This window comes from Neophocaena asiaeorientalis, unplaced genomic scaffold (genome assembly GCF_003031525.2).
Source record: "Neophocaena asiaeorientalis asiaeorientalis breed wild unplaced genomic scaffold, Neophocaena_asiaeorientalis_V1.1 scaffold77, whole genome shotgun sequence".
NCBI lineage: Eukaryota > Metazoa > Chordata > Mammalia > Artiodactyla > Phocoenidae > Neophocaena > Neophocaena asiaeorientalis.
The window spans coordinates 5,246,765-5,257,035 of NW_020174645.1; positions in this window are offsets into that span (position 1 = coordinate 5,246,765).

A 10,271-nucleotide genomic window follows, 5' to 3' on the forward strand; every position below is an offset into this window, starting at 1 on the left:
TGCTACATAAGAGTCGCTGTTAGACCAGTATGCAGTTAACAGATGTTCGGTTAATGCAGGCATCCCAGGGACAGTAGGCATTTGTTGACTATCCTTCCTCTATGTCTGGAGTCTCCTTGGCTAACACACCTCGCACGCTCACTGTGCACGCTTTGCTGCTGGAATATGCAGCAGGCAGTCCATGTCATGGCTACAGCTGTGAGCAAAAGCCATTTGTAAAAAGTCCTCATTGGATGCCAGTTGTCTAGTACAAAGGCAGTGTCTTTTAAGGGCATATAAGTGAAGGAAACACATATATAGATACCTGCAACTCGAGCTAGCTAGTAATTTTTTTTCTGCGTACTTGAGGTGAAATCCAAAACCCACCTTCTGATTTTATGCTGTACTTATATATATATATATGTACATAATGTGTATATATAGAAATGTTGAGTTCTTTTTGAATTCTGAATGTAAATATTTCTTGTAAATTGGGACGCCACCAGCTTGTTTTTCTCTTTTCCCTCCTCCCTCCAATCCTATTTATTCTTTTCTTGACTTCCCATAGGGGGCTTCTTACAAATTGTTATTTTTTGGATGTAGAAACGTATGAAAAACTTCTTAGTTGAATTTGTTCATATATTTTAGAATTCGGTTCTGCATCTTTACCATAGAATTCCTATGTCTGTTTTGTGTTAATATTTTTCAACATGCCTGATTGTGTTTTGCATTTTTATTACAAATTTTTACTGTGTGCAATGCATTGTATTGGGGGGAATGTACTTGAGTGCAATTTCTGATACTGTCATTATATGACTAGTTATGCTCATTTATGTTGCTCTTTGGAAGCTATAGTGAGCCTCATGTTTTCACCTAAAAAATTTCTTCCCAAGACTTCCTTTAAGCTCCTCTAACTTCTTCAGTGCATTTGGGATCAAACTTGCTCTTCAGTAAACCCGACTTGTTCCTACCCTTGCAGTTTTTCAGGCCTGCACCAAATCCTTCATCCTTGCGGCTTTCCAGCTGAGAGGAAAATCTTGCAGATCTGAACAGTGATTTATGACCTGCTACTGCTGCAGATTTTCTGTTTCTTTAAGAAGTCCAGCGTGTACTTTTAGCCTGCAAGTAACAATCAGAAGCTTACTTTCCAGTGAGCATGGGTAATCTGCTTCTGCTCCCACCAGTTAAGGATATTTATAGCAGGAGTGGAGACAGACCTGGTACATGCTGGTCTCCATGCTGACAGGTGACATTAGAGAATGTCCTTTAAGGGACAGTTTTCCTCCGGAATCGAGCAGCACAACTGCTGTGGAGGCTTCCATGAGCCTTCAGCTCAAGGGTTGATTCTGTGCTGAGGGTAAAACAGCCAGTTAACTGTGGAGGGACTGGCTGGTAGGATCTGCTGAGCTGTCCCGCCACCAGTGAGCTGGTGAATTGATCTTGACTAGATTGGCTGTAAAGCTAGGAGCTGAGCTGGATCAGGGCATTCTTAATGATTGGATTAGTGTTGCCAGTAGGGCAGACCCAGGGGTGGCTCACAAAAGTGGTGGTAATCATCACCAGGGAGGCCAACATTGCGTTTTTACTTACAGATTTCGCACTTCTAAGAAAATCTTCCTCCTTAACTTTCAGGAAAGATAGCCGTGAGCCTTTCTTGGGCCTTCATTTGTGTACATGTTTCTCTCGTTACTAGTGAACTTCGTAGACTTCCTGAAATTTAAAAGTTGTCTGCATTTAGGTAAGTCTTAGGAACCTAATTTGTCATGAAACGGGGCCTTTCAGAGGAGAGCTCCAGTGGGAATCCCTGTCCCAGCACGTCCTGCCCGGCTTTCCTCCTCTGGCGCCTGTGGAGCAGCAGCCGTCAGGACACCATGAGGCTAAGACTACACCCTTGTAGTGCAGAGTCGAGCAAGGGGTGCCACCTGGGAACATCAGTTCTCTTTGATACTTGCAGGTCAGGCCTCCTTGGGGCTGAGGGTCAGTCCGCAGGCCCCTTAGTGAGAACTCCCTGGCTTTTCCGCCCACCCTGTCCTGAGGGCGTTTCTTGCTGTGACAGTATTTGTGGCACTGAAGAGGATAAAGAAGCTTCAGCCTTCTTTCTGACTTCCACTTTACGGGGCAGAGAGCTTTTTTTCTACGTAGCACATTGCAGTCTCACCTCCATCAGAAAAAATCATCCTGTTCATGGTTTATACTGAATTTGCAAACTACTGATATTATTTTTCAATAACCACTTGTATCTACCATCAACCATGAGAGGTGGGAAGAGGTACGCTGTATCTCTGCAATAAAACTTTTGCCAGGTTCTACCTCTGCTGAGCAAAGGATACTTTTATACGTAGGCATAGATCTTCCTTCCTTTTCTGATCTGACATGGTGCATCTTGAGACAACATACGATGGAATCCAAAGACAATTTGAAACAAAGGTGGATGTAAACTCTTCCGGTTGTTTCTGTTCTGTTCTCTTTTTTAAAATCTCTCTTTTTATATTGCTACTCTGTTTTGAATGTCCGTCAGTGTATGAAGGGTACGCACTGTTCTGATGATACTGCACTGCTTCAGCCTTCCGTGGTAATACAGTACCGAGTGTCCAGAGACGATTGTTCCGACCGTTTTGATTTGTAACTTTAAAAATTGGGTCTCATGCAATAAAAATGTATTGGCTGCATTTAGCGAGGTTTTATACCCTTGCAAGTAAAAACGATCAACCATGAAGCGTAACGAATTCTGTATTTAGTTTTTTTGTTGTGTCTTTTGATTTTTGTTTTTCTGTTTTTTTTTTCCTTTTTTTGTAAGATTCTTAAATAAATTAAACTGGCTAATATGCTGCTTTTCTCTGTGTATTTTCTTTGTCTGGGTTCTGAGCACCCGTTTAAGCTGTGTCAGGGCAACCACGCTCGCCTAGAGAGCTTCTTTCCGTTGGGGGCTCGGACTTCTTTTATGTTGGTTTTTTATTTTAAATGAATTCTAGAATTCTCACGATGTGGAGAAAATGCAAGCAAGCATTTGTTAGAGTCAGAAATGTCCGTGCTGCTGCAGAGCTTCAGTGAGTCAGCACCGGGTGCCCAGGCCGGGGGGCTTGGGTCATGGGGTGTCCTCCCTGAAAGGTGCCAGGAGTGTTGGAGGACTTGGGGGTATGAGGCTTCCTATTTAAAATTCATTCCTGATGGTGCACAGCCATCCAGTCTGAGTCGTAAGATTGGAGCTCTGCTTAAGAAAAAACAAAACGGAAACTACTGCAGACAACATAGCGTGTGCCAGTCACTGTGGGGTACTTTCTGTAGTTCTTTCCGTAGTCCTCAGTCCTCCTCTAGTTTTCAGATGAAAAGCATTTTAGTTTCTAATTTTTGTGGAAATTCGTGCCTGTATTTCTTCTATTTATTTTTGGCTGTGTTGTGTCTTCGTTGCTGTGTGCGGGCTTTCTCTAGTTGCGGCGAGCAGGGGCTACTCTTCGTTGTGGTGCACGGGCTTCTCATTGTGGTGGCTTCTCTTTCTGTGGAGCACGGGCTCTAGGTGTGCACGGGCTTCAGTAGTTGTGGCTCGCGAGCTCAGTAGTTGTGGCACGTGAGCTCTAGAACACAGGCTCCATAGTTGTGGTGCACAGGCTTAGTTGCTCTGCAGCATGTGGGATCTTCCTGGACCGGGGTTCGAACACTGTCCCCTGCATTGGCAGGCGGATTCTTAACCACTGCGCCACCAGGGAAGCCCAAGTGCCTGTATTTCATGTTTCTTCACTAAGTGTTTAATAAGCAACTGCTGTGTTTCTATGTCGGGCCACATGCAGTCCTCAGTAGAGACTCCTCGTGGGTAGTTATTCTCATGTCAGAGATAGCAAACGAGCGAGCAAGTTAAGGTTCTGGTGGTCGCGGGAGCTAAGAAGGAGACATTAGGGATGCTGGGTGCCTGATGGGGGGCCCAGGAGGTGACCGACAGTCCACTGGCACCAGCCTGCCTTGAGGAGGCTGCCGTGGATGGAGAGAAGGGAGTGTGGTGGGCCCTGGGGCTCATCGATGGAGAAGTAATGACCTGACGAGATCCAGTCAGCTCCTTTGCACTGGGCTTGGGAAGCTAGAGAAATTGGGAATGAACAGGAGAGAAGACACCACAGGACACCCAGAACAGTGAGTAGATCCCTTTGCCCTGAGTGTGTGTGTGTGTGTGTGTGTGTGTGTGTGTGTTTAAACCTCCCTGCCCCTATGCCGTATGAGTGCTGGCGCCCTCACTTTACAGGTGAGATGGGCACAGAGGTCAGGGAAGCAGCAAGGGGCGGTCTGGGCCAGGAGTCCATGCCGCTGTCCTCTAGACACGGACAGAGGCATTTTGTAAATGGTTGGAGTCTGGCTTGTTTGCAAGTCTTTTCTTTGTGGGGTTTGAAATGCTTGAGAAAGTCGTGTTCAGTTTGTAGCTGGAAATGCTTAAAGGAATTTAATCAAATTTGTAAACGATGTTTACATTTAGGGAAATTTAGTCTGCCAAATACGTGAGATAATTGAGCATTAATTGAAGAACAAGTGAAAGGGGAGTGTTTTACATTTTAACTAAAATTTTCCTAAAATATTTCTAAGTCGTGCTTGAAGACTGAAAGGAAACTTGTTCTTGAATATATAACCTTAATAGAGTATTAATTTGAATAAGAAACGAGAGGCCAGACTTCATGTAGAGCCTCCACTGTCCCCACTGAGTTTTTCTGTTACGGTTCCAGTTTGCTTTGACCTTGTTCCCCTTCAGTGTTTTAATCTGTAATCCAGTCTGCTTTTCAGCCTCACGTTGTGTCTCCCAGGGCCTCAGCACCGTTGACATTTGGGCCGGGCCATTCTTTGCAGAGAATGGGGTGATGATGTGGGGACCGTCCTGTGCCTTGTAGGGTGTAGAGCAGCATCCCTGCTTCCACCCACTAGGTGCCAGTAGTACACACTGTGTACCCTGCACCCCCCAGTTATGGAAATCCAAAATGTCTCCAGACATGGCCTAATGTCCTCCTGAGGGTCAAAATCGCCTCTAAGCAAATTAATCATACAGAGGCAAAAGCTGGTGTCTGATCTGTGTGTGTGTGTGCGTGTTTTACAGAGGACAAGACCCATGAGCCAGGGGGCACTACCCTTGAGATAACAGAAAATGCAAACTTTAACTGGCTGGGGTTTGGAGTATGTACAATACAATTTCCATAAGTATGAATATTTATCAGCTAGTCATTTGAGAGCATGATGTAAAGAAGCCATCTGTGGAGGCCTTTATGGAGAGAAAAGAGGCTAAAAGAAATGTGCAAAATGTTTATTTTTAGAGCCCAACTCTCAGCAAGTTGGCTTCGTCCTCTGAAAGCTGCCCACTCTGGGCGTCAAGTGCATCGTTGGGTTAGGAGAGGCGAGTGCCACACTGCTGCTTCCAAATCACCATCCACCTAAGAATTACCACCAGGTAGCATGCAAAGGTAGGATGGCTAGGTGGACACCAAATTAGTCTGGGATACTTAATTTTTATGTTTTTGATTGGTAGTTTGCTTGAATAAGTAATACCAACACCTGACAGAAGTCAACAGGCAGCTGAGAACATACAGTGAACGTTGGTGCTCTCTGCTCCTCCCGCTTGGCCCCGGTTCTTCTTTCCAAGGCAGCCATTCTCGCCAGTTTCTTCAGTATCCTTTCTTGGGGAACTTTAGAGGGTAAATTTTTGAGTATCGCAAAAAATGCTCTAGCTTCTGTTGTTTATCTTTGGTTGTAGGCAAGATTCATTTTCACAAAGATTGATGTGCAATTACTGGAGAAATCCAAATTAGAATGAATTATTAATTGTAGGAAATTGAGAAATTCATGAACCTTCAGTAGAAAGGTGTTTTGTGAAGATGTCCACTGTTTAGAGCCATAAGAGGTCTCTAGAATCCCCTTTTTCATCTTTAGGCCTAGATCAAGATAAAATACAGTGCTCTCAATTTCTGCAGTAGTACTGGATTTTCTGTTTAGCTTTCTTTTCCCACAGTTTGTTTTTACATGTGTGTTTCCTGTTCAGAGGTATTGATATGAAAAGATGTTTATTATGTCCTCAAATGTTTGCCTGCCCCATTTCTTTATTTATTTGGCTGCATCGGGTCTTGGTTGCAGCATGCGGGCTTCTCTCTAGATGTGGCGTGTGGGTTTTCTCTTCTCTAGTTGTGGCATGCAGGCTCCAGGGTGTGCGGGCTCTCTAGCTGTGGTGTGTAGGCTCCAGGGCATGTGGGCTCTGTACTTTGTGGCACGTGAGCTTGGTAGTTGTGGCGCACAGGCTTAGTTGCCCAGCGGAATGTGGGATCTTAGTTCCTGGACCAGGGATTGAACCCTCGTTCCCTGCCTTGAAAGGTGGATTCTTTACCACTGGACCATGGGAAGTCCTGCATGCCCCATTTTTGATTTTCTATCGTGGATCAGACTTAAGAAACAAACTTTTGGGCTTCCCTGGTTGCGCAGTGGTTAAGAATCTGCCTGCCATTGCAGGCGCCACAGGTTCGATCCTTGGTCTGGGAAGATCCCACATGCTGTGGAGCAACTAAGCCTGTGCACCACAACTACTGAGCCTGTGCTCTAGAGCCCACGAGCCACAACTACTGAGCCCATGTGGCACAACTACTGAAGCCCGCGTGCCTAGAGCCTGTGCACAGCAGCAAGAGAAGCCAGCGCAATGAGAAGCCTGAGCACCTCAACGAAGAGCAGCCCCCACTCGCCGCAACTAGAGAAAGCCCGCATGCAGCAGCGAAGACCCAGCATAGCCAAAGATAAATAAAATAAATAAATTTATTTAAAAAAAAACAACTTGATATAAAGTATGTTTTTACTGTCCTGAGGATATAAACCACACTGGAGTCACTAACTGCTGATTTAATCATGACACTTCACCCACAACTTGTCTGGTTGTCAAACTGTTCGGTCTGATTGCCTTACTTAACTAGTTTCTTCAGTCAGTGGTCTCCAAACTTTTTTGGTCACATGTTTTAATAAGTGTTTCTGAGTGTACTTCCACTGTTGTTTATTAAGTTATTTATAAGTCCTATGTGTGCTTCTGTGCTAATATGTATGTGGTAAATCCCACATAAACAGGAATTCTAATATTCCCTCCTGTGAATCACCCTTCTTACCATGTGAGGCAGGTGCACCCCACTTTGGAGCTGATTGCCCCAGAATGACGATGGAAACAGTATCAAAATGATTTCAAGGCCTTCCCGGACTGACGTTTTTCCTTAGAGAAAATGGCATGTGTGTTGTCTGTCTGCCTTCTTAGGATGTTGGCGTTTTGAGAATTCTTAGAGCTTCATCCCGTTCAACCTCCGTAGTTTTACAGATGAAACTAAGGCCCGGGTAGGTTAAACAAGTTATTTGAGGCCTAAAGAGAGGTTCATGGTGGATCCAGAACTAAAATTTATCTCCTGAGGTTCTTGCAGGCCATGCTCTTTCACTAGGCCCCTCCTTCTCCTTCATCTGCTCTAATCCCTGGCAAGCCACTCTGTGACATGTCCATTAAACTAATAAGGGACCATTCTAGATCCTTCTAAAACCACTCATTTAAAGGGACCTATTTGGAGTTCAGGGTTTTTGAGCCCAAGCCACCCGTTCTCTTTGCCTGACACTGCAATAAATCTTTCTTTGCTGAAAAAAATAAAAATAAAGGGACCTGTTGGAGGGAGTTTCACACAGATGTTTTTAGTGGAGCCACTAGGAATGGTTTTTTTCCCCTTTTTAGGGGTTTTAACTCTCAGAGGAGAAAGGGAAAAAAATCCGGATCCTCTTTTTTTTTTTTTCTGCGGTACGTGGGCCTCTCATTGTTGTGGCCTCTCCCGTTGCGGAGCACAGGCTCCGGACGCGCAGGCTCAGTGACCGTGGCTCACGGGCCCAGCCGCTCCGCGGTATGTGGGATCTTCCCGGACCGGGGCACAAACCCGTGTCCCCTGCATCGGCAGGCGGACTCTCAACCACTGCGCCACCAGGGAAGCCTCTGGATCCTTTTTTGAAGCCTGTTGTAGTGGGTTGAATAGTGCTCCCCTACCCCCCCCCAAAAAAAAATTAAGAAGATATGTCCACCTGGAATCTGTAAATGTGACCTTTTGGGGATAAAAGGTCTTTGCAGATGTAATTAATTTAAGGATCTTGAGATGACATCATCCTGGATTAAGGTGGGTCCTCAGTCCAATGAATGGGTTGAAGTGCTCCCCCCCCCCCCCCCCCAAAAAAAAATTAAGAAGATATGTCCACCTGGAATCTGTAAATGTGACCTTTTGGGGATAAAAGGTCTTTGCAGATGTAATTAATTTAAGGATCTTGAGATGACATCATCCTGGATTAAGGTGGGTCCTCAGTCCAATGACAAGTGTTCTTAGAAGAGACGGGGAGAAGACAGAGAAGAAGGCCATCTGAAGGCAGAGCTGGAGGGATGCAGCCGCAAGCCACAGAATGCATGGAGCCACCAGAAGCTGGAAGAGGCAACGTATCGTCCCTTAGAGCCTTCAGAGGGAGTGTGGCCCAGCCCATACCTTGATTTCAGACTTCTGGCCTCCAGAACTGAGAGCAAATAAGTCTCTGTTGTTTTAAGTCACCAGTTAGTAGTAATTAGTTATGGCAACCCCAAGAAGCTAACACATCTGTTATGGAAAGTGAATTGTGAGCAGGAAGGTTGAGAACAGGAGTGCCGCCTGTAAATGAGAATTGATCTTGCTTTGTCTCATTTCTAGGAGCACAGTGAGGCCCTTTATGGAATGTTCTGTATGCCTTGACTAGACATTCGAGGATGCAGTTCTTTCCTTCAAGTGGCTCAGACTCATGAAGGAGACTGACCAGGTTAAATACAATAGCGGGCATTAGCAGAGGGGCAGCCAGGCAGGGAAGTCTTTTCAGAGGTGGGGATAGTTGAGCTGGGCTTTGACAGGTGAGCAGGAGTTGGCCAGGTGGAACACAAGGGCACGGTGGTGTAACGAAGGCTCGGACGTGGGAATGAACAAGCACCAGGGTCATAATTCAGTCTGGCCTGAAGAAGAATAGTGAAAGGCGAGGCTCCAGTGTGGTGAGGTAAGAGAGGACAGCTAAATGGGGCTGCCATGCCTGGAATGATAAGCTTCATCAGGACATGGGGATGGTCTTCCTCTGCTGCCCCTAGAATAGTGCCTGACACTCAGACTCTTGGTAACTATTTGTTGAATAAAGGGGAAAACCCCCCCACACGGTCTCAATAGGTGCAGAAAACGCATTTGACAAAACCCAACTCTTTCATGATAAAAACACTCAACAAACTAGGAAGAGAAGGGTCCACCCTCAACTTGATAAAAGGCATCTATGAAAAGCCCACAGTGAACATCACACTTAATGGTGAAAAACTAAAATCTTTGCCGCTAAGATCAGGAACAAGACAAGGATGTCTGCTCTTACCGCTTGTATCCAGTGCTGTCCTGGAGGCTCTAGTCAGGGCTGTTTGGCAAGAAAAAGAAAGAAAAGGCATCCCATTTGGAAAGGGAGAACTAAAACTCTCTAATTTGCAGATGACATGATCTTATATATAGAGGACCCTAAAGAATCTCCATGCCGACACAAAACAGCTATTACAGCTAAAAAGTGAGTTCAGGAAAGTGGCAGGATACAAGATAGTATAGAAAAATCAGTTGTATTTCTACACACTAGAGATAAATAATCCAAAAATTAAGTAAATTCCATTTACAATAGCATAAAAAATAATGAAATACTTAGGAATACAGTAAACCAAAGAAGTACAGGACTTGTACACTGAAAACTGAAAAATAGTTGAAATTAAAGAAAGAAGACCTAAATGAATGGAAAGACATCCTGCATTCATGGATTGGAAGACTTAACATTGAAATTAAGATTGCAGTACTCCCTAACTTGATACACAGATTTAATACAAGCCCTATCAAAATTCCAACTAATTTTTTTATACATTTAATTAATTATTAATTTATTTGGCTGTGTTGGGTCTTCGTTGCTGTGCACAGGCTTTCTCTAGCTGCGGCAAGCGGGGGCTACTCTTCGTTGCGGTGAGTGGGCTTCTCACCGTGGTGGCTTCTTTTGTTGTGGAGCACAGGCTCTAGGTGCGCGGGCTTCAGTAGTTGTGCCACGTGGGCTTAGTAGCTGTGGCTTGCAGGCTCTAGAGCACAGGCTCAGTAGTTGTGGCACATGGGCTTAATTGTTCCGCGGCATGTGGGATCTTCCTGGACCAGGGCTTGAACCTGTGTCCCCTGCATTGGCCGGTGGATTCTTAACCACTGTGCCACCAGGGAAGCCCCCAACTGTATTTTTTGGGTTTTTTTGGTTGTTTTTTTTTTTTT